The sequence below is a fragment of the Chlorocebus sabaeus genome, chromosome 11 (assembly GCF_047675955.1).
Source record: "Chlorocebus sabaeus isolate Y175 chromosome 11, mChlSab1.0.hap1, whole genome shotgun sequence".
NCBI lineage: Eukaryota > Metazoa > Chordata > Mammalia > Primates > Cercopithecidae > Chlorocebus > Chlorocebus sabaeus.
In genome coordinates, this window is record NC_132914.1 from 16,028,516 (window position 1) to 16,051,955 (window position 23,440).

Consider the following 23,440-nt stretch of genomic DNA (forward strand, 5'->3'; position numbering starts at 1 on the left):
TAATGGCCACCAGCAAATAGAGCCTCCAGCTGTACTATTTCTTCTCAGATATAACTCTCTACTGTAAAAGAGAAAGCACACATTTGATAGACAGCAGTCATATTGGCCATGTCAGTCAGGCAGATAGTATCCCCATTATATACATGAGAAAACGGAGGCTTAGAAAAACTGAGTAACTTCCTCAATATCATGCAAATAGAAGGGGAAGAGTCTGATCCATACCAGATACTTTTTAGATGCTTACTACTTATGATCTAATTTAAATGTTAGGTAAGGTTCTTTAAGTGAAATGAGTTAGATGAAATAGAATTAAACTGACAGCCCCAACCACCAGATAAAAAGGTAACAGAAGCCTTTCAAATGAATAAATAATCTTTTTATGTGGGGATAAGAAATGAACTCAAAGACACACTGTTAAATAGAAAAGAAAGAGCAAACCAGTAAGATACAATTTGTATATTAAAAAATTGTAATTTTACACACGCACGGTGCTCAGGCACAGAGAATATCTCTGAAAGGGAGATTCAGAGCTGCTGGGACAGTGGTTTCTTCTGGGGAAGAGAATTGAGGGCTTGGAGAGGGACTTCCCTTTCATTATACACCTGTTTGAATCTTTTGGGTATTTTATTGTGTGCATGCAATTACTTATGCAAGTTTAAAATTTTAAGTCAAATGGCAAAAGTTGATGAGAAGATAGCACAATCCTTTAGGAACTGCTGCTCATTCTCCAGGCTGGAGAGAACTCTTTAACGCTGAACTTCCCACCTTTGCGCTTTTGGCACCACGTAGCCTCCAAGGATACCATTCCTAATTCCATTGATGTGAAACTATACTGGCTCCTGGAAATCTCAGGGGTCGTTGATCCTGGTACCATTGTCAATAGACAACTCTTTGACTCGGTTTTACCTCCCTATTTCCTGGCAATTAAAGTATCCAGGTTGACTTAGCATTAACCAAGTCCCCTTCAAATTTACCACGTATGCTTGGATCTGTTCTTCCGAGACTGAAAGTCTAGCCAGTCTTTCTGCGTGACTGTAGGAAATCTGCAGAAATAAACCAAGATATATGATTGGCGAATGAGTGATTTGAGAACAAAGGATAATAACATTTCAAATGTGAATTCCTACAATTAAGGATTTGAAAGAAAATGGAAATCACATTTTTCTCTTCATGTTTATCAGAGCAAATTATTAGTGATGTTTATGCCAGCTATCTAGTTAGGTCAAGCTTTACCATGGCCAGAACTGATTTTCATAAACATGCAAGCAGGTGGAAACAACTTAAAAATAGCCTTGAATGGAAATAATTACCACTTTATATTATCATGAAAGCATATCTTTGTGGCAGAAAGCCCCGTTCCTACTTGGCAAAGCCCTAATTACCGCTGCTTGCAAGAAGAGCGTTGATGCCTTAGTCGAAATTCCTAGGTTCTAAAGTTCAACTTTTTTTTCCCTAGAGTTTAGAAAATGCCAAAAATTGTCTTTTGGTCCAAAATGGCTTCACAGACAATAATTGTTGTTCTAGTGATGCACGAAGTATTGCTCAAGTACTTTTGTCTTATGTCGAAGCCTTTATTTTTTTAAAGGAACATAATGCAACTAAACAAATGTAGAAATTCATCATTAATCATAATAGTTAAATCTCTATTTAAAACTATATACACAATAGTTGTCTCCACAAGAAGTTAAAATAATTTGTACAATTACAAAGTTAAAACAAAATTTATAATGGAAACATATTAGGGCATAAAATATGTTAGACTAAGTTATACCATATTTCTTAACTAGAATACAATGCTCTACTTGAAATGCAGGGGGAAAAACATAAATTTGACCTTTCATACATTCTCAAATATTTCATGTTGTTTGAGGTATGGACATATTACATACATTCCTTAATTCATTTATATATTCACTGATGCCAAACAAACATTTCTAAGATTATTCCTTTTAAGCTTATTTGGACAGTGAAAAATGTCAGTATATAATACGCTTAATTCTACTTCAGCTTAGAAATGGTTGTATCAGCTCAAATGTCAACTTTTAAAACCAAATAGAAGAGCCAGCAATTATGTTCTAACATTTAGATCTCAGAGTGAAAATGAAGACATGCTGCCCTCTTAATCGTTTTCTGCTTTTGTTTTTGTTTTCCTTTTTGCTTTTTAATTTCGCTTGTCCTCCTTGCCCCACAAAACTCGAAGACTGAAATGTGGTAATTTTCTTTTGTAAGACTTTGTTACTGATTTAATGAATTAAAAGCAATTTACTTGTATTTTAAAAGTCAGCTTATATTTTGGTTCATCAATGCTTTCAATCTTCTCATAATGTTACAGCCCATTCCAACATTAACATATAGACTTATATCTATCAAGTGTCAACAGCAACAGAAACAAACTTCTTCTCTGGTAGAAAAAAAATCTATCATGATATTGCTTTGCCTTTTACATTTCAAAATGCTGTGATACCAACCATGTATTTTTCCCCTCATCTCTCCTAAACTCCCTTGTAAAGTTCCTTCTGTACCTTAACTCTAAATATCGGAGTTCCTTGAATCCCTTAGATGAGATCCCTTTTCTTCTCTCTCTCTCTTCCTCAATGTTCTTGGGCAGACCTATAGTTCGAATGCTATCTCTGTGCAGATGAATTCTGTGTTTATATAGCACTATGATATCTGTGAGCTTTCCTGTGTCTGGAGCAGAGGCCCCAAACGTTGAAAGCAACACAATTTGAGGCAAGTATCTTACATCCTAAAGAAGATGCTAAACCAGATGGGGTGGTCATGCTAAGGGACTATAAAACCGGTACCGCCAGCGTTGGTCTGTTGCCTGCCTTCTGAATCTGTGAAGGAAGGCATCAGATCCAAAGGAGGTTGAAGCAACCACTTTCAAACTAATTTCTTTAAAGGGAATTGTCAGTGTGCTATCCATTTCCCCCATGTGTTCCACACAGCTATGAAGGGGGGAAGGGTACTCCCCTCTCACCTTCAACCGTGTGAGTTGGAGTTTGTGAGAAGTATTTAGAGTTTAGCACACACTTTTTTTTTTGAGATGAGGTCTTACGCTGTTGCTCAGGCTGGAGGGCAGTGGTGCAATCTTAGCTCACTGAAGTGTCAACCTCCTGGGCTCAAGTAATCTTTCTACCTCAACCTTCTGAGTAGCTGGGACCACAGACATATGCCATCCCACCCAGCTAGTTTCTTTAAAAAAATTTTTTTTGTTAAAAAAAAGGATCACACCATGTTGCCCAAGCTGGTGATAAACTGGATTCAAGCAATCCTTCCACCTTGGCCTCCCAAAATGCTGGGATTGCAGACGGGAACCACCACGTGGGGCCAATGCGCACATGTTTGGAAAAACACTGGAACTAGTACCAGACTTACTTGAAGAGAAGGTTGTGTTGAGGCGTGTTGCAAGTTCACAGACTCAGGACAACAGTACATGTTTTCCAGGTGCCAGATACGGACTTATGAGCTACCTTGAAAATAGTCCTGCTGAGGAAGGTTTCCTGCCAGGGAATTGACTAGAGGTATACTAGCTGATCATTTTTGCCCTGCCCACAGGGCACCAATCCCATATTTTAATCATACCCTTTATTTATCCTCTATCCTCCAAGCCCCTTGGAATCTGCAGAGGCTCAGAACAATCATAAGCGACTGGAAGTATGAGGGCATGTCCCACTATGGGGCTCAAGAGTCCAAATACAAAACAGCTTGGGGGAGAGGAAAAGTTTCAAATTGGATGAGAACCTGGAATTTTTATAGTTTGGAAACTACAATGGATTTTTAAGTTGCCTGATACTATCTTAAAAGCCATGCGATTTTGCCATTCAAGGGGAGGGAAAGAGCAACTCAACAGAAAGGAATTAAAAGGACCAGTTGAAGAAAATATAAACCCGTTTCTGTTTGCAACCTACTGTGTACAGGTCCTTCCAAATAATGGTTGCCATTTTATATCACACGCAGACTTAACCTCTAAGCTCTAAATTAAATATGTAACCAAACACTTGATATCGATATTTAGATGCTTTGTAGGCGTCTCTACCTTAGCAAGTCCAAAACTTGATTCCAGCTCCTTTCAATGATGATCCAATTCTTCTTCCTCCTTCCAGCCTTTCTCATCTCTTTACAAGGCATTATCACCCACTCATTCTCCCAGCCTAGTAAACAGAGAGTGATTACTCCCTCTACCTACCATATGTGTCGAGTATTTTAACAAGTCCTGTTTATTCTCTCTGCAAAATCCATAGCAAATCCATCTACATCTATCCATAGCCATGATTCTAGCTTTCATCCAGAGCACAATCATCTTTCACCCAAACCACACAGCAAAAAGTCCTCTAACTGGTCTCTGCACATCTATGGTTGCCTTTTTTTCAGTCTTTTAACATAGCAGACACGGCATTAATTAAGCAACCATTTTATTAAGGTGTTCCAACTTGTATAAACATAAGGGGTTTTCTTTTTCTAATTATTGCCGAGCCATTGTTTCCCACTGGGAATGTCTTCCTGAGCAATATCTGAGCCTGATTTTCTAAGTTTTCAGTCAGTTCTCACAAGTTGGTCTCATTCAGATTCTAAGACAGACCAGTTTACTTGAACACTTTAACTCTGTATCCATTTCAGATCTTTTCCACATCTGCTCTGCCCAGGTGACTCTTGTAGTTCACATGGCCCTGAACAGAAGGGCTCTGTTTCTTATTGGCTCTAACCTGTCTACATCTGGGGAAGCAGAAGAGGCCTGAGTGATAGAGTGATATCCATTGTGATTTCTTTGCAAGATCATAGCCTTCCCCTTGTTTGCTTGGGAACTATTGCTCTAGCTTGATTGTCCATGACCTGCAGTGGACAGGTGGCAGCACCCTCCTGGACATTAACTGTCCCTTGTAAAATTCAGAAATGTCTCTGGCTGAGTCCTTGCCATGGCAGCCTCATGCTGTAGTTTTATGTCATCTGCACTTTTTGTTCAACATCATGTCCCCAACAGGCCTACAAGTCATCCTCCAAAACCGACAACACCTTTACACTATTGCACAGGGGCTGGTAGGATTCAGATTAGGCCCCTATCTAATCGAGTCTTTAATTGTAAAACTCTCCTTTCTTGCACCTGCCTCCCCTCCCTGAATAAACGCCAAGCCTTGTTTAGAAAGGATGTGGAAAATAAAATGAAGATTATGTAATAACCACATTTCCAGGTTCCCGAGGATCTCTGAAATTTGTTCTAACTCTGTCGTTCCTAGAATGTATGTAAACTAATACATTTCAACTTCTGTCAGTTTAGTTAGATTTATATCGCTTAGAAACCAAAAAACAGGACTACCACAACAGATAAAGCACAGGGGTTTATGTCAATGCAAACAGAGTCAAGGATCAAGCACTGGAGCAAATTCAGCAGGACTATTTTCTATTCTAAGTCATGGCTTTCCAGGATCTGTGGCTGAGTTTTTGTTTGGTTGCTTTGCTTTCTTTTATTTGAATCCATGTTTAAATAAGACAGTACTACTAAAAGCACAGTCCATGAAAGAATAAACAGAGAACGCACACAGAATTGAGAGCAATTTGGCACTGTCATGACATCCAAGTATGTGATCAGTGAACTCATCTTGCTGAAAAAGAAATTGACTGGTTTGAGTGTTTCCTTTTAATTCATTTTATAGTAATCCATTCTTACTGTTTTGTCAAAAGTCGAATTCTGTGATGAAGTGGGAAAGTAAGGAGAAAAAGGGGAAGAGGGGCAGAAGGAAGGGAAGGAAAGAAGGAGAGAAGGAGGGAAAAGGAAAGAAAAGGAGAGAAGAGGAGAATAGGAAGGGAAGGCGAGGGGAGGGGAAAGGGAGGGGAGGGGAGGGGAAAGGGAGGGAGGGGAAGGCAAAAGGAAGCAGAAAAAAGGGAAGGGAAGCAGCAGGGAGGAAAAGCGGATAGAGGGGGAGAGAGGAAGGGAGGAAAGAATGAGAGGGGAGGGGAGAGGAGGGGAGGAGAGAGAACGGGAAGGGAGGGGAGGGGAGAGAAGGGGAGGGGAGGGAGGAGGGGAGGAGGGAAGAGGAGAGAGGAGATAAGAGAAGAGGAGAGCAAAGGAGAGGAGACGAGAGGAGAGGAGAGCAAAGGAGAGGAGAGGCGAAGAGAGGGAAGGGAAGGGAAAAGGCTGGCGCTTTACCACAAAGAGTTTAAGTATTATTGCACTCGAATATATTTCATGTTCTCTGTAAACTGCCTACGATTCCTTGTAAAAGTGGTAAGTAAAAAAATAAATACATAAACGCCCAACTCCGCAACTTCAGTTCTCCGAGCCGGTAATTTACCCTCCCTCCCACTGATGTTCTTTTTCCCACCCCATGCAACTATATGCACCTATTCATTTCCCCACCTACCCAGCCAATTTCCTCATCACCATACTGCCAACCACTACAGTTTTCTTCAATTTTGATGTTGCTTGAAATATTGTTTAAAATGAAATGAACAAATATCATAGTGCCTAAATGAAAATGGTCTTGTGACCCAAAATGGATCATGATCTTCAATAACTTTTCATGCCATTTTATTGACTTTGGCCTAAATTTCCTTAGCATTTGCAAGAAAATTTAATGTTCACTTCTTTTGAGTCAAACATTTAACAGTTTACATAAGACCTCTTTCTTAAAAAAAAAAAGTTTAGGGAGATTAATGTATCTATTTGCTTTAGGAAAAGTAAGTATTAAGAAGAACATTAAATATGTTTATGTAATGATGTTATTACACATTTTTCTGAATGCAGTCTGTTCAAAACTCTCCTAATTAAAAAATAAACAATATCAGTTGAGTTCATCTCAGTATGATTATAGTGGTTCAGTATTTCTCAACAATAAAATATTTTGTTACGAATCAACTGAAGGATTGCCTTTCCCTCAATCACATTTGGCTTTGTGTCAATGTTAGTTCAAGGTTATTTTTCTCTTCCATGTGTAGTAAATATGCCAAAGATGTTATCTATCTGTGAGATAGTTGAACAAAATGAAGAAGTATTGGGAAATATTGGGTTCTTATACATATTTCACTTGGTTAAATATTTTGCTAAAACAAAACCATAGAAAATGGAGAATGTATCTGGAATTCTACAAGTTAAGACAAAGTGTATTTTATTTAATAGTTTAAGTGTTTAAAAATATGTTACAGTACAACTATAAATACTGACTTCCTGTTCCAAAATGGTGGCATAGAAGCAACCTGACATCACTCCCCTCATCTTACAAAACACCAAAAGCAAATGCATAGTGCCAAGATGATCATTTGTGATATCCCAGAACTCAAATATGAGGATAAGACGGTTGCTGGGGCCACAGAGATGTAAAAATCCTCTGAGCAGATGGAATTTCCATGTCCATGATGCCTTTCCCCACAGTCTGCCTGCCACCAACCATGCAAAATTTTCCTCCCAACTCACAGCTTCTCCACTGGAATAACTGAGATGTAGGTGAATGATCAGCTTCCCATCATCTTGGGTTTTTTGGCAGTAGACCTATTCCTGCCAACCAATTCGGAAGCATCTTGAGTGCCTGAGGGAGACATATCCCTGAGAAGAGCCAGAGACATAGGGAGGGTGCAGGACTACATTACCAGCTCTGAAAACTTCTCTGTAACTCAGCCAGAGACAAAATCAGAACAGCTGCTCAGCACCACTACACTGTGGAAGGTAAGTTCCATGGATACCCAGGGCACAAATCTCTACCCAGCCTTGACACACTGAAGAGTTATCCCCTTTGGGACTTCAAATCATTGATTAGAGCTGAGGCAAATCTAGACATAAAGAGCCACCTAGAACCTAAAGGTAGGCAGTTACCTAATGGTAAAGAACCTCTAAGCAAATATATCCAATAAAAAAACAAAACAAGCCAGAGAGAGAAGACTGGAATAAATAGCTAGTCCTTCAGGGCAAAAACATAGACATACTTACACAAGATAAATGAGCAAACAGGGAACCATGACCTCCCCCAAAGCACAAAGCAAGGAACAAGTGATTGTCCTTAATGAGATGGTGAACTGTGAGCTCCCTGACCAAGAATTCAAAGTAGCAGTCTTAGGGAAACTAAGCAATTCCCAAGATAACAACACAAAGCAATTCAGAAAGTTATCAAAGAAGTTAAACAAAGACATTGAAAAGCAATTTAACAAAACAAATCTTGAAACTGAGAAATACACTTACTGAACTGAAAAATTAATTACAGGTTTCAGTGGTAGACTAGATCAAGCAGAGGAAAGAATCTAAAAGCTCAAAGACAGGCTATTTGAAAATACACTGTGAGGAGAAAGAAAAAAAAAGAATAAAAGGAACTATAATCATCTACAAGACATGGAAAATTATCTCAAAAGACCCAAATTAAGAATTATTGGCATTCAGGAGGGAGCTGAGCAAGAGCAATGGATAGAAAGATTATTCAAAGAAATAATAACAGAAAACTTCCTAAAATTTGAGAAAGATATAAATGTTCAGGTACAGGAAGGTCAGAGAACACCAAACAGATTTGACTCAAATAAGACTACCTCAAAGCATAAAATATTCAAATTTTCAAAGGTGAAGGACAAAGAGGACTTTAAAAGCAGCAAGAGAAAAGAAGAAAATAACTCATAAAGGAATGTCAATTCATCTGGCAACAGACTTGTCAATAGAAACCATATAGGCCAGGAGGAAGCAGGATGACATTTCCAAAGTGCTCAAAGAAAAAATCCTGCAATCCAAGAATATTGTACCTGGCAAAGCTAGTCTTCAAATGTGAAGGAGAGATAAAGTCTTTGCCAGACAAAATTTGAGAGAATTCACCACCACCAGACTGGTCTTAGAAGAAATACTATAAGAAGTTATTTAATCTGAAAGAAAAAAAAAAAAAAAACACTAACATGCAGAAAAGAAAACAATTGAAAGTTAAAACTCACTGGTAAAAATAAGTGCACTGACAACCCCAGAATATTCAAATACTACAATTGTGGTGTGCAATGCATTCATATCTCTAATATGAAGCCTAAAAGACAAATGTATCTAAAACAAAAATAGCTACAGCAAGCTATAAGAGACAGGCAACGTGAAAATATGTAAATTGGAGCAACTAAACATCAAAATGGGGGAGATGGAAGTGAAGTGTAGAGAAGTTTTTTAGTTGTTCCTTTGTTTGCTTATTTCTGTTATCTTTTTTGTGATCTAAGATAAGTTGTCATCTCTTTAAAGTAATTTCTTATATTTCTAATATTTTTGTAAGCCTCATAATAACCATAATGCAAAAACCTACAATATATACTACATATAAAAAGCAACAAATTAAAATATACTACCAAAGAAAATCACTTAATCTCAAAGGAAGACAGTAAGAAAGGAAGAAAAGAGTTCCAGAACAACCAAAAAAACAGGCAACAAAATGGCAGTAGTAAGTCCCTTTACTTATCAATAATAACACTAGATGTAAATGGTCTCAATTTTCCAATTAAATGGCACCAAGTGGCTGAATGGATGAAAAAAATAAGACCCAACTATATGCTGCTTTCAAGAAACCCACTTCACTAATAAAGACACACATAGACTGAAATCGAAGAGGTGGGAAAAGACATTTTATAAAACTGGAAACTAAAAAAGAAAAGTAGCTATACTTAGATAAAATAGATTACAAATCTAAAATTATAAAAAGAGATAAAATGGTCACCGTATAATGACACAGGGGTCAATTCAGCAAGAGAGTATAACAGTTATAAAATTATCTATGCATCTAACACTGAAACTCCCAAGTATATAAAGCAAACACTAATAGATTTAAAGGGAGAGACAGACTGCAATACAGTAATAGTAGGGGACTTTAACACCCCACTCTTAGCAATGGACAGATCATCCAGACAGAAAATCAACAAAGAAACAGCAGAGTTAAACCACACAGGAGATCTAATAGGCCTAACTAACATTTACATAACATTTCTCCCAACTACTTCAGAATACACGTTTTTTTTTTTTTTTTCCCAGCACATAGAACATTCTCCAGAATAGAGCATATCTTAGGCTACAGAATAATCAAAACAAATTTTAAAAAATAGAAATCATAACCAGTATCTTTTCTGACCACAGTGGAATAAAATTAGAAATCAATAATGAGGAATTTCAGAAAACACACACATACAAATTAAACTGCATGCTCCTAAAGGACCAGTAGGTTAATTAAAAAAAAGAAAAGAAAGAAAGGGAAACATTTCTTGAAACAAATGATAATGGAAATACTACATAACAAAATCTGTAGGACATGGCAAAAGCAACACTAGAGAAGTTTATCACTATAAATGCCCATATCAAAAAAGTAGAAAAGCATCAAATAACCTATCCTTAAGGAAGTAGAAAATCAAGAACAAACAAAAACAAAAATTAATAGAAAGAAACAATAAGGATTAGAGCAGAAATAAATGAAACTGAGATTTTAAAAAAAACAACAAAGAAGATCAATAAAATAAAAGGTTGTTTTTTTGTTCTTGGTTTGAGATAGAGTTTTGCTCTTTTTGCCCAGGCTGGAGTGTAATGGTGTGATCTTGGCTCACTGCAACCTCCACCTCCTGGGTTCAAGTGATTCTCCTGCCTCAGCTTCCTGAGTAGCTGGGATTACAGGTGCCTGCTACCACACCTGGCTAATTTTTTGTATTTTTTAGTAGAGACGGGATTTCACCATGTTGGCCAGACTGGTCTCAAACTCCTGACCTCAGGTGATCCTCCTGCCTCAGCTCCCAAACTGCTGGGAATATAGGCATGAGCCACCATGTCTGGCCAAGGATTTTTGAGAAGATAATTGAAATTGACAAATGTTTAGCTAGACTAACAACAAAAGAGGGAACACCCAAATAAACAACATTAGAAACAAAAAAGAGACATAACTATTGACATCTTAGGAATTCAAAGAAGAGAATAACTATATATTAGAGTCTATTATAAACAACTATATGCCAAGAAATTGGAAAACCTAGAAGGAATTGATAAATTCCTACATATACAACCTACCAAGATTGAATAATGAATAAATTAAAAACCTAATAAACCAATAATTAATAATAAGATGGAAGCTGTAGTACATAACCCAGGACCTGATGGCTTCACTGCTGAATTCTACTAAACATTTGAAGAAGAATGCCAGTCCCTCTCAAACTCTTCAAAAAAAAAATGGAAGAGGAAAGAATACATCCAAACTCATCGTACAATACCAGCATAACCCTGATACCAAAACAAGACAAGGACACAATGATAAAGGAAGCCTATAGGCCAGTATCACTGATGAACATGTATACAAAATTCTCAACAAAATTCTAACAAACCAAAATCAACACATATTTTTTTTAAAAAAAGTCACTTACTATGACCAGGTAGAATTTGTCCCAGGGGTGCAAGGATAGTTCAACTTATGCAAATCAATAAATGTGATACATCACATTAAAATAACCAAGAACAAAAAGCATATAGACATTTCAATAAATTCTAGTAAAGCATTGATCAAATCAACATCTCTTTATGATAAAACTCCTCATCAAACTATATAGAAGGAGGATATCTCAAAATAACAAAGGCCATATATGACAAACCCACATTATATTGAATGAGAACAAACTGAAGGTTTTCTTTAAGAGCTGGAACAAGACGAAAATGCCCACTTTTACTATTTTTATTCAGTATAACACTGGAAGTCCTGGGCCAAGACAAAGCAATAAAGGGCATCCAAATTGAAAAGAAAGAAGCCAAATTAGCCTTGTTTACAGACAACAAGAGTTTATACTTAGAAAAGCCTAAAGATTCCACCAAAAAACTAAAAACAAATTAATTCAGTAAAGTTTCAGGACACAAAATCAACATACAAAAATGAGTAGCATTTATATATGCCAACGGCACATAAGCTGAAAAAGAAATCAAGAAAGCCATCCTAGTTCCACTAGGTACAAAAATATTAAATATCTAGGAATCAATCTAATCAGAGTAAAAGACTTATTCAGGAAAACTATAAAACTCTGATAAAAGAAATTAAAGAGGACACAAAAGTGGAAATATATTCCATGTTCATGGATTGGAAGAATTGTTATTGTTAAAATAACACCAAAAATTGCTTTGCTACCCAAAGCAATTTACAGATTCAATGCAATCTCTATCAAAGTACAAGTAGCATTCTTCAAATGAATAGAAAAAACATCCTAAAATTTATAGTGAACCACAAAAGACCCCAAATGGCCAAACCTATTCTGAGCAAGAAGAACAAAGCTCAAGGACTAATTGACTTCAAAATCTACTGCAAAGCTATAGTAACCAAAACAACATGGTCCTGGCATAGATACAGACACATAAACCAATGGAGCAGAGTAGAGAATCCAGACATAAATCCCCACATTTACAGCCAACTCATCTTCAACAAAGGTGCCAAGAACATACAATGAGGAAAGGCAGCCTTTTCAATAAATTGTTCTGGGAAAACTAGATAAGCATATGCAGAAAAATGAAACTGGATCCCTATCTCTTACCACACATAAAAATCAAAATAGGTTAAAGACTCAAATCTGAGACCTAAAACTATGACACTACTATAAGAAAACATTAGGAAAACTCTCCAGGATATTGTTATTGGCAAAGATATTTTGTGTAAGACTTCAAAAGCACAGGCAACCAAAGCAAAAGTAGACAAATGGGATTATATAAAGCTAGAAAGCTTTTGTACAGCAAAAAAAAAAAACAAACAACAACAAAAAACAAACAAGCAAAAAACCATCAACAAAGTGAAGAGATAATCAACAGAATGGTATAAAATATTTACAAACTATCCATTAAACAAGAGATTAATAGCAAGAATGTATAAGGTGCTCAAACAATTCAATAGCAAAAAACAAATAATCAGATTTTAAAATGGGAAAAAGATCTGAACAGACATTTCTCAAAAGAAGACATACTAATGGCCAACAGGTATATTTCAGAAATGCTCAACATTATTAATCATCAGAGAAATGCAAATAAAAACTATCATATTCTCTCATTTTAGTTAAAATGACTTGTATCAAAAAGACTGAGAGTAATGGATGCTGGAAAGGATGGGGAGTCAGAGGAACCCTTGTACACTGTTGGGAGAATGTACATTAGTACAGTCATTATAGAGAACAGTATGAAAGTTTCTCAAAAAGCTGAAAATAGAACTACCATACGAACCAGCAATCCCACCATATGAGCCAGTTATCCCACAATAACCCCTAGGTATACACCCCAAAGAAAGGAAATCAGTATATCAAAGAGACATCTGTACTCCCATATTTATTGCAGCACTATTTGCAGCAGTGAAGATACGGAATCAAACTAAGTGCCATCAATGGATGAATGGATGAAGAAAATGTGATATTTATAAAAAATGGAATGTTATTCAACCATAAAAAGAATGAGATCCTGTCTTTTATGGGTTCGTTCTGAGTCCCCAACCAAATCTCACCTTGAATTGTAATAATTCCCACATATCAAGGGCAGGACCAGGTGGAGATAATTGAATCATGGGAGCGGTTTTCCCTGTGCTGTTCTCACGACGGTTAGCGAGTTCTCATGAGATCTGATGGTTTTATAAGGGGCTTCCACTTTCACTTGGCACTCATTCTGTCTCCCGTCATCCTGTGAAGAAGTGCCTTCCACCATGATTGTACGGTTCCTGAGGCCTTCCCAGCCATGCGTACTGTGAGTCAATTTAATAAACCTCTTTTCTCTATAAATTACCCAGTCTTGGATATTTCTTCATAGCAGCATGAGAATGGACTATCCACTGCAGCAACACGGATAAAACTGCAGGTCATTTAGTTAAGTGAAATAAGCCAGACACAGAAAGATAAATATCACATGTTCTCACTCATATGTGGGAGCTTAAAAAGTGGATCTCATGAAGATAGAGAGTAGAATGGTGGTTACCAGAGGCCAGGAAGTTTGGTGGTCCGTGAGGAGATGTTGATTAATGGGTATAATTATATTGCTTGAGAGAAAAAATAAGACCTAGTGTTCAATAGATCATTAGGATGATTATAGTCAACATTAATCTATAGTACATTTCAAAATAACAAAAAGAATAATTTGAATGTTCTAGCATAAAGAAAAGATGAATATTTAAAATGATGGACATCTCAATTACCCTGATTTGATATTTACAAATTATATTACTGTATGAAGTTATCACATGTATCCCCAAAATATGTACATCTATTATGTATCAACAAAAACTACAAATATCTAATACAGTTAAAAGATCCTAGAAATCAGGGAAACAACAGGAAGCTACAGTGCAACAGGAAAGATAATGGCAAAGAGAGATTGTGTGTGTGTGTGTGTGTGTGTGTCTGTATGTCTGTGTCTGTGTCTGTGCTTCAGAGGAGGAGGAGAACAAAGAGGAAGAGAAGGAAGAAGAAAACTGAGGACGAAGAGGGAAGTTACACAGAGAGACAGCCCGCAATTTTTTTTTCACAAGATTTAGAGAAGCTGGAACATTCTTTATCTCCTAGTCCTCTAATTTTATAATGTTTTCCGTTTTCTGTACAACCTCCTTGCTTGTTACTATTTACCACCTGAAAGGGCATTGCTAAAGAAGAGATCCAAGCAAGTTTTCCAATCTCATTTCCATAGCAGCAGCAGCTGCTGCCTGGAATTTCAGTAGCAAGTAACTGAACACATCAACTTTCTGCAACCTTTCCACTCCTTCTATGCTCACTTGTGATCTCCCTGGAATTCTTCCTTTTCTCTTTCTCCCAAGTTAAAGTTAAGGTAAAGGTTATTGTGAGGAGATTCATAAAAATACACAGACTTCGGGTCAAATATTATTGTCAAAGAGAGCCTAGACTAACCTATGGGTTAGCCGATATGTTTCTCCTGTCCTCACAAGCATTTCTGGACCATCTAACATACTGGACACGCAATTCTCTCTCTTTCTCTCCTTTGCAACTGTGGCTGTTTATCTTCTTCCATTTCCACCCAAGCTGGTAGTTTGTAATTGAACTGATAGATGGTAGGAACTGTATGAAGCCCATCATTTGTATCTTATAAAAGCCTAGACTCATTAAAGAAATTATTACATGCATCCACAATGTGGAGAGTAAAAGGAGAAGATCTTTGTGGACAGTAAGAGACAGAGAGAAAAAAAAAGAACCTAGCAACAGGGTGAGAAAAGGATGGAATTTGGTAGGCAAGAACAATGCAAACTCACTCTGCTTCTAGCACTGCCCTGGGGATGAAGGAGGAGAGAGTTTTGGCAGCTGAGTTTTAGCACCAACAAAGACTAGTCTGCAAAGGAGCACCGGAGCTCCAGGAATCCTGAACATCAAAGGATTATGAGGACTTAGAAGCAATAGGCATCTGAAAGGGACCAGCATGAATCCCATACTGGAAGTGCCTCCTAAAATATTTGCTTTGCATAAAACTCTAGGACCTTTGCATAATCCTAGAGGAACACTGAGGATTTTGTCAGACAGACTGGTGGCATAGGAGCTTAGGTTTGGATTTAAATTCATTTTATGAAATGAAGAAATGTGATGTTTCTTACTCTGACTACTCTACAAGTATTATTAATGTAAAGAGGTACACATACAAAAAATACACAATCATGATCTATGTTTATATGTGTATGATTATATAATCATCAAAAACATTATTTCTGTAGATTACATGTGGAAGATAACAATCCTTTTAAGCAAATATTAGTCTCCCCTTTGAGGGTTATGAGCCTCATTATGATCAGGAATTCCTCCCTAACGGAGTCCTTTGCCCCAGAGCCCCTTTTGTGGGCGTGCAGAATTCTAATACTCATGTTCTTGGCTCTCCATCTAATTAGAAACTAAAGAGAGGTTTTTGTTTTCAGCTCTCACAGTGCAATTCCATCTAAAACAGTTGCTACCTTAATTCTCCGAGGTGGAGTGCAAGCCTATGTCAGCCTGTTCAATATTTTAAGACGCAAGTTCCTCACGTCTCAGCAAATGGAAACCTTCAGGGTTGTGGCAAGTCTTCAACATGTATGTCTCTCCAATTCGTCATTTTCTCTATTTAGTAGCAAGTTGTGTGTGTGTGTGTGATGTGCGTGCATGCATGTGTGCATGTGTATGCGCATGTATGTGTCTGATTGGTGGATTATTCCTCTATTTTTCTATAGCATTATTATTTCTCATTTTAAAACATTATTTCCTGTTACTGACCCTCCTTTCCGGAAACACATTGTTTTCTTTCTCTGTACTGGAGTGTAGCAACACAAAAACTCAGCCAACAATTTCACTTGGTGGTCTGATGAACACTCATAAATGCCTTGTTTACAGCATAAGAACGTAAGTACATATTTATGCATATCTCTGACAAAATATCTTTTCTGTATATCTGATGGCCATTAATTTGGACTTAACTAGTTTTGTCCAAAAATGAAATTCCAAGGGCCAGGAAAGAATATTAGGTACTTGAAAAATTTCTTCTGCCTGGTATAAATATTAAATTTATATGCTAATTGAAACAATAATGGTCCTTTGGATGATTCTACATTACAAGCATCAACTGAAATAAGGTCCCCAGTTGTCACTGAGAACATCAAAGGGATCTTACTTTGAGGAATAAGTACGTGATTATAGTGATTATGTGTGAATTGTGGTTACATTCTTCAATAAAGAAACATGCTGGGATTTACAACTCTCCTCTGAGACTTAGTCAAACAAATTAACACATATTGAACACCCACAGGATTCCTGGAGCAGAATAAACAAATTATTTCACCAACCTGCAAAACATCAACTAGTGGACTAAGCTGCACAATGAACTCAGCTGAGCATGGCCCCAAGCAGAACAATTAGGCAGGCGGAATTTATTTTCACTGGGGATTACGTCTCCATTGTGCAATCTAGAATGGTTTGGACTGGACGTCAGAACTGGATTCTGTTTCCAGCTGTGGCATCTGATAGCTGCATAATGGTATCCAAGACACTTCACCTTCCTGAGTTTTAATTTCCTAATTTTGAAATGGGAAATCATTGCTTCTGTCTCATGGAGAGTTTCAAAGGAAACAACAAGTGGGAAATTACTATTGAAATTGCTAAACATTCTACGGTCATAAAATATTGTTTATCTACTTCATTTTTTTCTCAATACTTTCCTAAAGCAGTTTTTATTTTCATGATCTAATCCCTCTTCTCCTTTTTCTTCTAAATCTTCTCTCCAATCCCCTCTGCATTGCTAAATCAGAACACTGTCCAATTCTCAGTTCTCATCTTACTTAATGAATCAGCAGCATTTGACAGAATTCACAGATTACTTTATCTTCCTTAAAACATTGTCTATATTGAAGAAATAACATTCCAAGGATACAGGGCACTGTATATAGATATATCTTCTAACATAGTTATCTGTATCTTCTATCACTTTGTATCTTGGGAAATTACTTTTTTATTGTCTTTCTGCACATTAGAATGATTTTTTCCTTGGAAACAAAATGCGTATCTGTATGTTTTGGTACTTTTTTATCCAAAGCAATGAGAAAAATGCCTGGTATGAAATAAACAGACAATAAATAATTTTTAAATGAATGAATAAATGAGTATCCTTGTTACTGAACCTGAATATAAAACTAGCCTTAATAATTTTCCATTCTAGGGAAAAAGCTTTGTGAGATAAGAGAAGTTAAGTGGCTTTTAAAGTAGACACTTTTACATTGATTGAAGTAGGTTTTGATTGCTTGTGCCTAGAATTATTTACGAAGCTGACTCCAGCTAGCATATCAATTTGGAATAACTGGGGGACCCAGACAAAGGGGAATTTACATACATTCACAATCTCTTTCATGGTTCTTTACTGGGTACTTATAAGACTGGAGAAAAGAGAAGAAATTGGCAAGGGCCCCCTGCTTAGTAGTGCATATGTGAGAAGATGATTGGATGCTTCTGGAGTCAAACACAAATCATAACCCACTTCCCTGGATTCTTCCCTCCTATGTTGCCAAAAAGCTGAGCCTCTGGGGCAGGAGTAGAAAACCCTTTTATCCCAGAGCACAGGAAGAGATTCTTGTATTCTTATGTAATTGTTTTAATATTGTTATATTTAAATAAGGCAGAAGCTATATTTCTAATACTCCTGTATGTCATTTTTCATTTTATGTTGAAATTAATTTAGCATAAAATGAAATTTTATTTTATTAACAAATGAAAGTTAATTTGTTCTCTGGAGTTCCATGGGTAATTTTTTTTTCATTTTAGCTTTAAAACTTTCTCCCAAAGTAGCAGGATGCCAGGCAATTTTGTTCAAGATTTCAGCAACTCCAGTAATAGGTTTCAGACACCATTACAATGGCCCTTTCTAATATTCAGCAGAGAGATGAAAGCTATAAGAAAATGTCAAGTAAAATGACTTGGAATATTTTTTAAAAACCATGATATCAGAAGTGAAGAATTCTTTTATGTAGCCTATCAATAGTCATGAAAGAGAAGAAGAAATAATGGATGAACATGAAAATAAGTCAATAAAAATTACCAAAACTGAAGTACAAGGAGAAAATAGAGTGGAGAAGGGGAAACAACAGAAAAGGGCATCCAAAAGCTGTGGGATATGTGTCCATCTGACATATATAAACTTGGTGATCTTGGAGGAGACAGAACAGAGCAGATGATTATGTGAAAATATAATTGCCAAAATATACCAAAAATAGTGGAAGATATCAAACCATGGGTCCAGAAGCTGAGAAAATGTCAACATGATAATTCTAAAAATAGATACATTGCAGTCAAACTTCTAGAAGCCAAAGCTAAAGAGAAATCCTACAGGCAGACAGAGGAAAGAAAAAGAAATGTTATCAACAAAATACACAAAAATGACAACAAGAATCATAGCAAGATTCTCATTAGAAACTATATTATATTACATTATAATACCCTATGCTGGACTATACGACTGTATCATGCACCAGAAGACAAAGCGTTGTCTTTAAAATATTGTCAACCCAAAATTCTATACCCAGCAAACATATGTTTAAGAATGAGAGATACAAATGTCAAAAGATGAAATAAACATGTTTTCAGAAAAACAAGAGAATTAATTGACTGCTGGTAGAACAATATGTTTTTAAAAATAGACTTTCAGTTATAAGGAGTGTGAGACCAGACCAAAGCTTGGATCCACACAAAGAAATAAAGAGTGCATGAAATGATAAAAATGAGGATAGTAAGATAGATGTTTTAATCTAATTTGTAATAACTTTAAAAGATAACTGTCTAAAGTAAAAATCATAGGTTTAAAACGTATGAAACTAAGTTGTTCATCCAATAATCCTGTTCAGAATAAATTGGATGACAACAATCATGTAAAGAAGAAGGGGAAAAACTTGAAAGTATATGATTGTAAAGTTGTTGCACACTGTAAATGAAGTGGTAAATATTTAAAGGTAACCATGGTAAGTTAATGGTTTCTTTTGTAATCTATAAAGAAAGTACTAAAAACATGTACACCTAATAAACCAATAGTAAAAATTGAATAAAGCTATTTTTGAAAATATTCAATTAATCCAAAGAAAGCAGAAAAAAGAAGAAAGGTGAATGAACTTGGATGTGTTCAAAGAGAATACACTCATGAGTTAGTAAATACAAACACAATTATCGAGGTCAGAAGATCGAGACCATCCTGGCTAACACAGTGAAACCCCGTCTCTAATAAAACTACAAAAAAAAAATAGCCGGGCGAGGTGGCGGGCGCCTGTAGTCCCAGCTACTCGGGAGGCTGAGGCAGGAGAATGGCATGAACCCGGGAGGCGGAGCTTGCAGTGAGCTGAGATCCGGCCACTGCACTCCAGCCTGGGCGACAGAGCAAGACTCCGTCTCAAAAAAAAAAATAAAATAAAATAAAATAAAAAAAAAAAAGAATTATATATAATGTAAATGTCTAAACACTCAAATCAAATGGCAGACATTGAGAGACTGGTTAAAAAATTCCAACCACTGGCTGTCTACAAGAAATCCATTTAATTATAAATATGTGTAGAGATTTAAAGTTAAGGGATGGGAAATAATTATAGTATGAAAGCATTAACTCAGGAAAGCTATAATTACTACTTATATCAGATAAAGTAGACTTCAAAACAAATAGTTCCAGAGGGAAAAAGAGGTATTATATAATAATAAAAGAATCAAGTAGTCAATTAGCTCTAAAAATTCTATATGTATATGCATCAAACTATGCAGTTTCCGAATGCATGAAGCAAAAACTGGTAGACCTGCAAAGAGAAATAGAAAAATCTACAATTGTATTGGACATCTCAATATTCCTCTTTTAGTAACTGAATAAGTAAATGAGGATCAGTAAGGATAATGAAAACCTGGACAACATAGGCTGGGCATGGTGGCTCATGCCTATAATCCCACCACTTCGGGAGGCTGAGGTGAGTGGATCACCTGAGGTCAGGAGTTTGAGACCAGCCTGGCCAAGCTGGTGAAACCCCGTCTCTACTAAGAATACCAAAATTAGCTGGGCATGTTGGCAGGCACCTGTAATATCCCAGCTACTCGGGAGGCTGAAGCAGGAGAATCACTTGAACAAGGGAGGCAGAGGTTATAGTGAGCCAAGATCGTGCCATTGCACTCCAGCCTGGGCCTCAGAGCAAGACTCTGTTTCAAAAAAAAAAAAAGAAAGAAAAAAAAGAAAACCTGGACAACACTATCAACAACTTGACTGAATTAATATTTGAATACACTATACAACATGGACTAAATGCATATTTGCATATGCACATGAAACTTTTGCCAAGATACACTGTGTTCTCAGCTATGAAGGAACATCAACAAATTTTGAACAATTGAAATCAGGCAACATATGCTATCTCACCAAATGGAATTAAAATAAAAATCAATTACAGAAAGAAATCTGGAAATGCTCAAATATTTGAGACTAAATAACACACTTTAAAATAGCCCATGGGTCAAACAGCAAAACAGCAATAGAAACCTAAAAATATTTTGCACTGAATGAAAATGAAAACACAACATATGGAACACACCTAAAACAGTGCTTAAATTGCCATTTATGTAACATTAAATGCCAATTTTTAAAAACAATAATGTTTTTGAAACAATATTATAAGATTTTAAGAAACCATGAAAAATAAGAGGAGCAAATTAAACTCAAAGCATGCAGACAAACGGAAATAGTAAAGATAAGATCAGACTTCAATGAAATTTAAAAAACAAAACCTGATTACTTGAAAAAAATTAATAAAAATATAACAAAGATACCCAAGTAAAAGTTTGGGGCATGATACCTGCAGAGCTGAATTCTACCAAATATTCTAAAAACAACTGGTTCCAATCCTTTTCAAAATTTTTTAAAAATCCAACTCATTTTATAAGTTCAGCATTACCCTTAGACCAAAGCCAGAAAAGGACACTACAAGAAAAGAAATTTACGGATCAACAGCCCTAATAATCATAGATGTAAAAATTCTCAATATTAGCAAATGAATCCAACTGCACATTAAAAGGATCATTCGCCATCATCCAGTGGGAGTTATTTCTGGGATGCCAGAATTTTCCAACATAATCAATAAATGCGATACACCACATTAACAAAATAAAGGATAAAACTCATAGATCATCTCAACAGATGCAGAAAATGTTTTTGACAAAATTCAGCACTCTTTCATGATAATAGCTTAAGGATACAATAAATATATCTCAACATACTAAAGGCCATATATGACAGGCTCACAGCTAACAACATACTTAACGGTGAACATCTGAAAGCTTTTTCTCTCAGATCAGGAGTAAACGAAAGTGCCCACTCTCACCACTACCACTTAAAATAGTATTCAAAGTCCTAGCCAGAGCAATCAGGCAAGAAAACAAAATAAAATACATCCAAATCAGAAAGAAATAAGTTAAATTGTCTGCAGACATAATCTTACGTATAGAAAACTCTAAAGATTTCCCCCAAAACTGTTAGAAATAATAAATAAACTCAGTAAAGTAGCAAGATATAAAAATCAATATATAAAAATCAATTGTATTATATCTCATGCTCATGGATTGGAAGGTTAACACTGTTAAAATATCTATACTACATAAAGCAATCCGCAGAGTCAGTGAAATCCTTATCAAAATTCCTATAGGAATTTTCACAGAAATTGCAAAAACCACCCTAAGATTCTTACAAAATTACAAAAGACTCTAAATAGACAACATAATCTTGACTAAGAAGAACAAAGCCGGAGGCCTCACTCTTTCTGATTTCTAACCATATTACAATGCATAGTAATCAAAACAGTTTGTTAATGGCGTAAAAACAAACACATTAACCAATGGAACAGAATAGAGAACCCAGAAACAAACACACACAAATGCAGTCGTTGTGGTTTGAATGTGTCCCCTCCAAAATTTAGATGTTGACAATGTGATGGCATTAAGACGTTGGGCCTTTAAAAGAGGATTACACCATGAGGGCTCCTTCCACATAAATAAGATTAAAGTCTTCATAAAAGAGGTTTCATGCAGCATTCAGCAACTTGTCCTTAGAACTTTTGCCATTTGAAGTCATAAGTTTCTCTTTTTCAGGGAATATAGACATCACCTGATGACCAAAACCTGCTGATACCTTAATCTTGGTCTTGCCAGCCTCTAAAACTGTGAGAAATAATTTCTATTCTTTATACATTACCCAATCTGTAGTATTCTCTTATAGCAGCACAAATGGACTAAGACAACAGTCAACTCATCTTTGATAATGGCCCAAGAGTATACAACATGAAAAGGATCGTCTGTTTGATAAGTAGTTTTGGGAAAACTGGCTATAAATAATTTGAAAGGGAATACAATGCTTTCACGATTCATAGGTAATGCGATTGTAAACATAGAAATCTAGAATAATCTAAACAGTTTTTCAAATTAACAAAAGGATTTAGTAGAGTATCTGGATACAACCTAAATATACACGTATCAATTGTATTCCTATATAACAGAAAAAACTAGGAAAAAAGTATCACTTACAATAGCATTAAACAATCTAAAAATACTAGGAATTCATAAAATTTGTGAAAATCTCCATGGAGAAAATCATAATTTTATTGAGAAATATTAAAAAGACTGAAAGTAAAAGGAAGATATGCTATGTTTATGGAAAAAATATTTTTCAGATGTAAATTTTATCAAAATTAATCTGCAAATTTCATGAGATTCTCATATAAAAATGAGAAGAAATCAGAACAGGTAATTAAGATAGTGTTTTTTTGTTTTGTTTTGTTTTGTTTTTCTAGCACAGAGATAAGGAACATAGACCAGTGACACAGATCAGGAGTTCAAATACAGGCCCTCATATATATGGACACAAAATGACAGAGATGCCGTAACATGTCAATAGGTAATTGGCAAGCTTCAACAAATGGAACTGGGCCAGTGAAATGGCCACTTGAAAAAAAATTTTTAAGTGTATTTCCAGATAGATGAAGAGCCTGAAAGTGAAAGACAAATC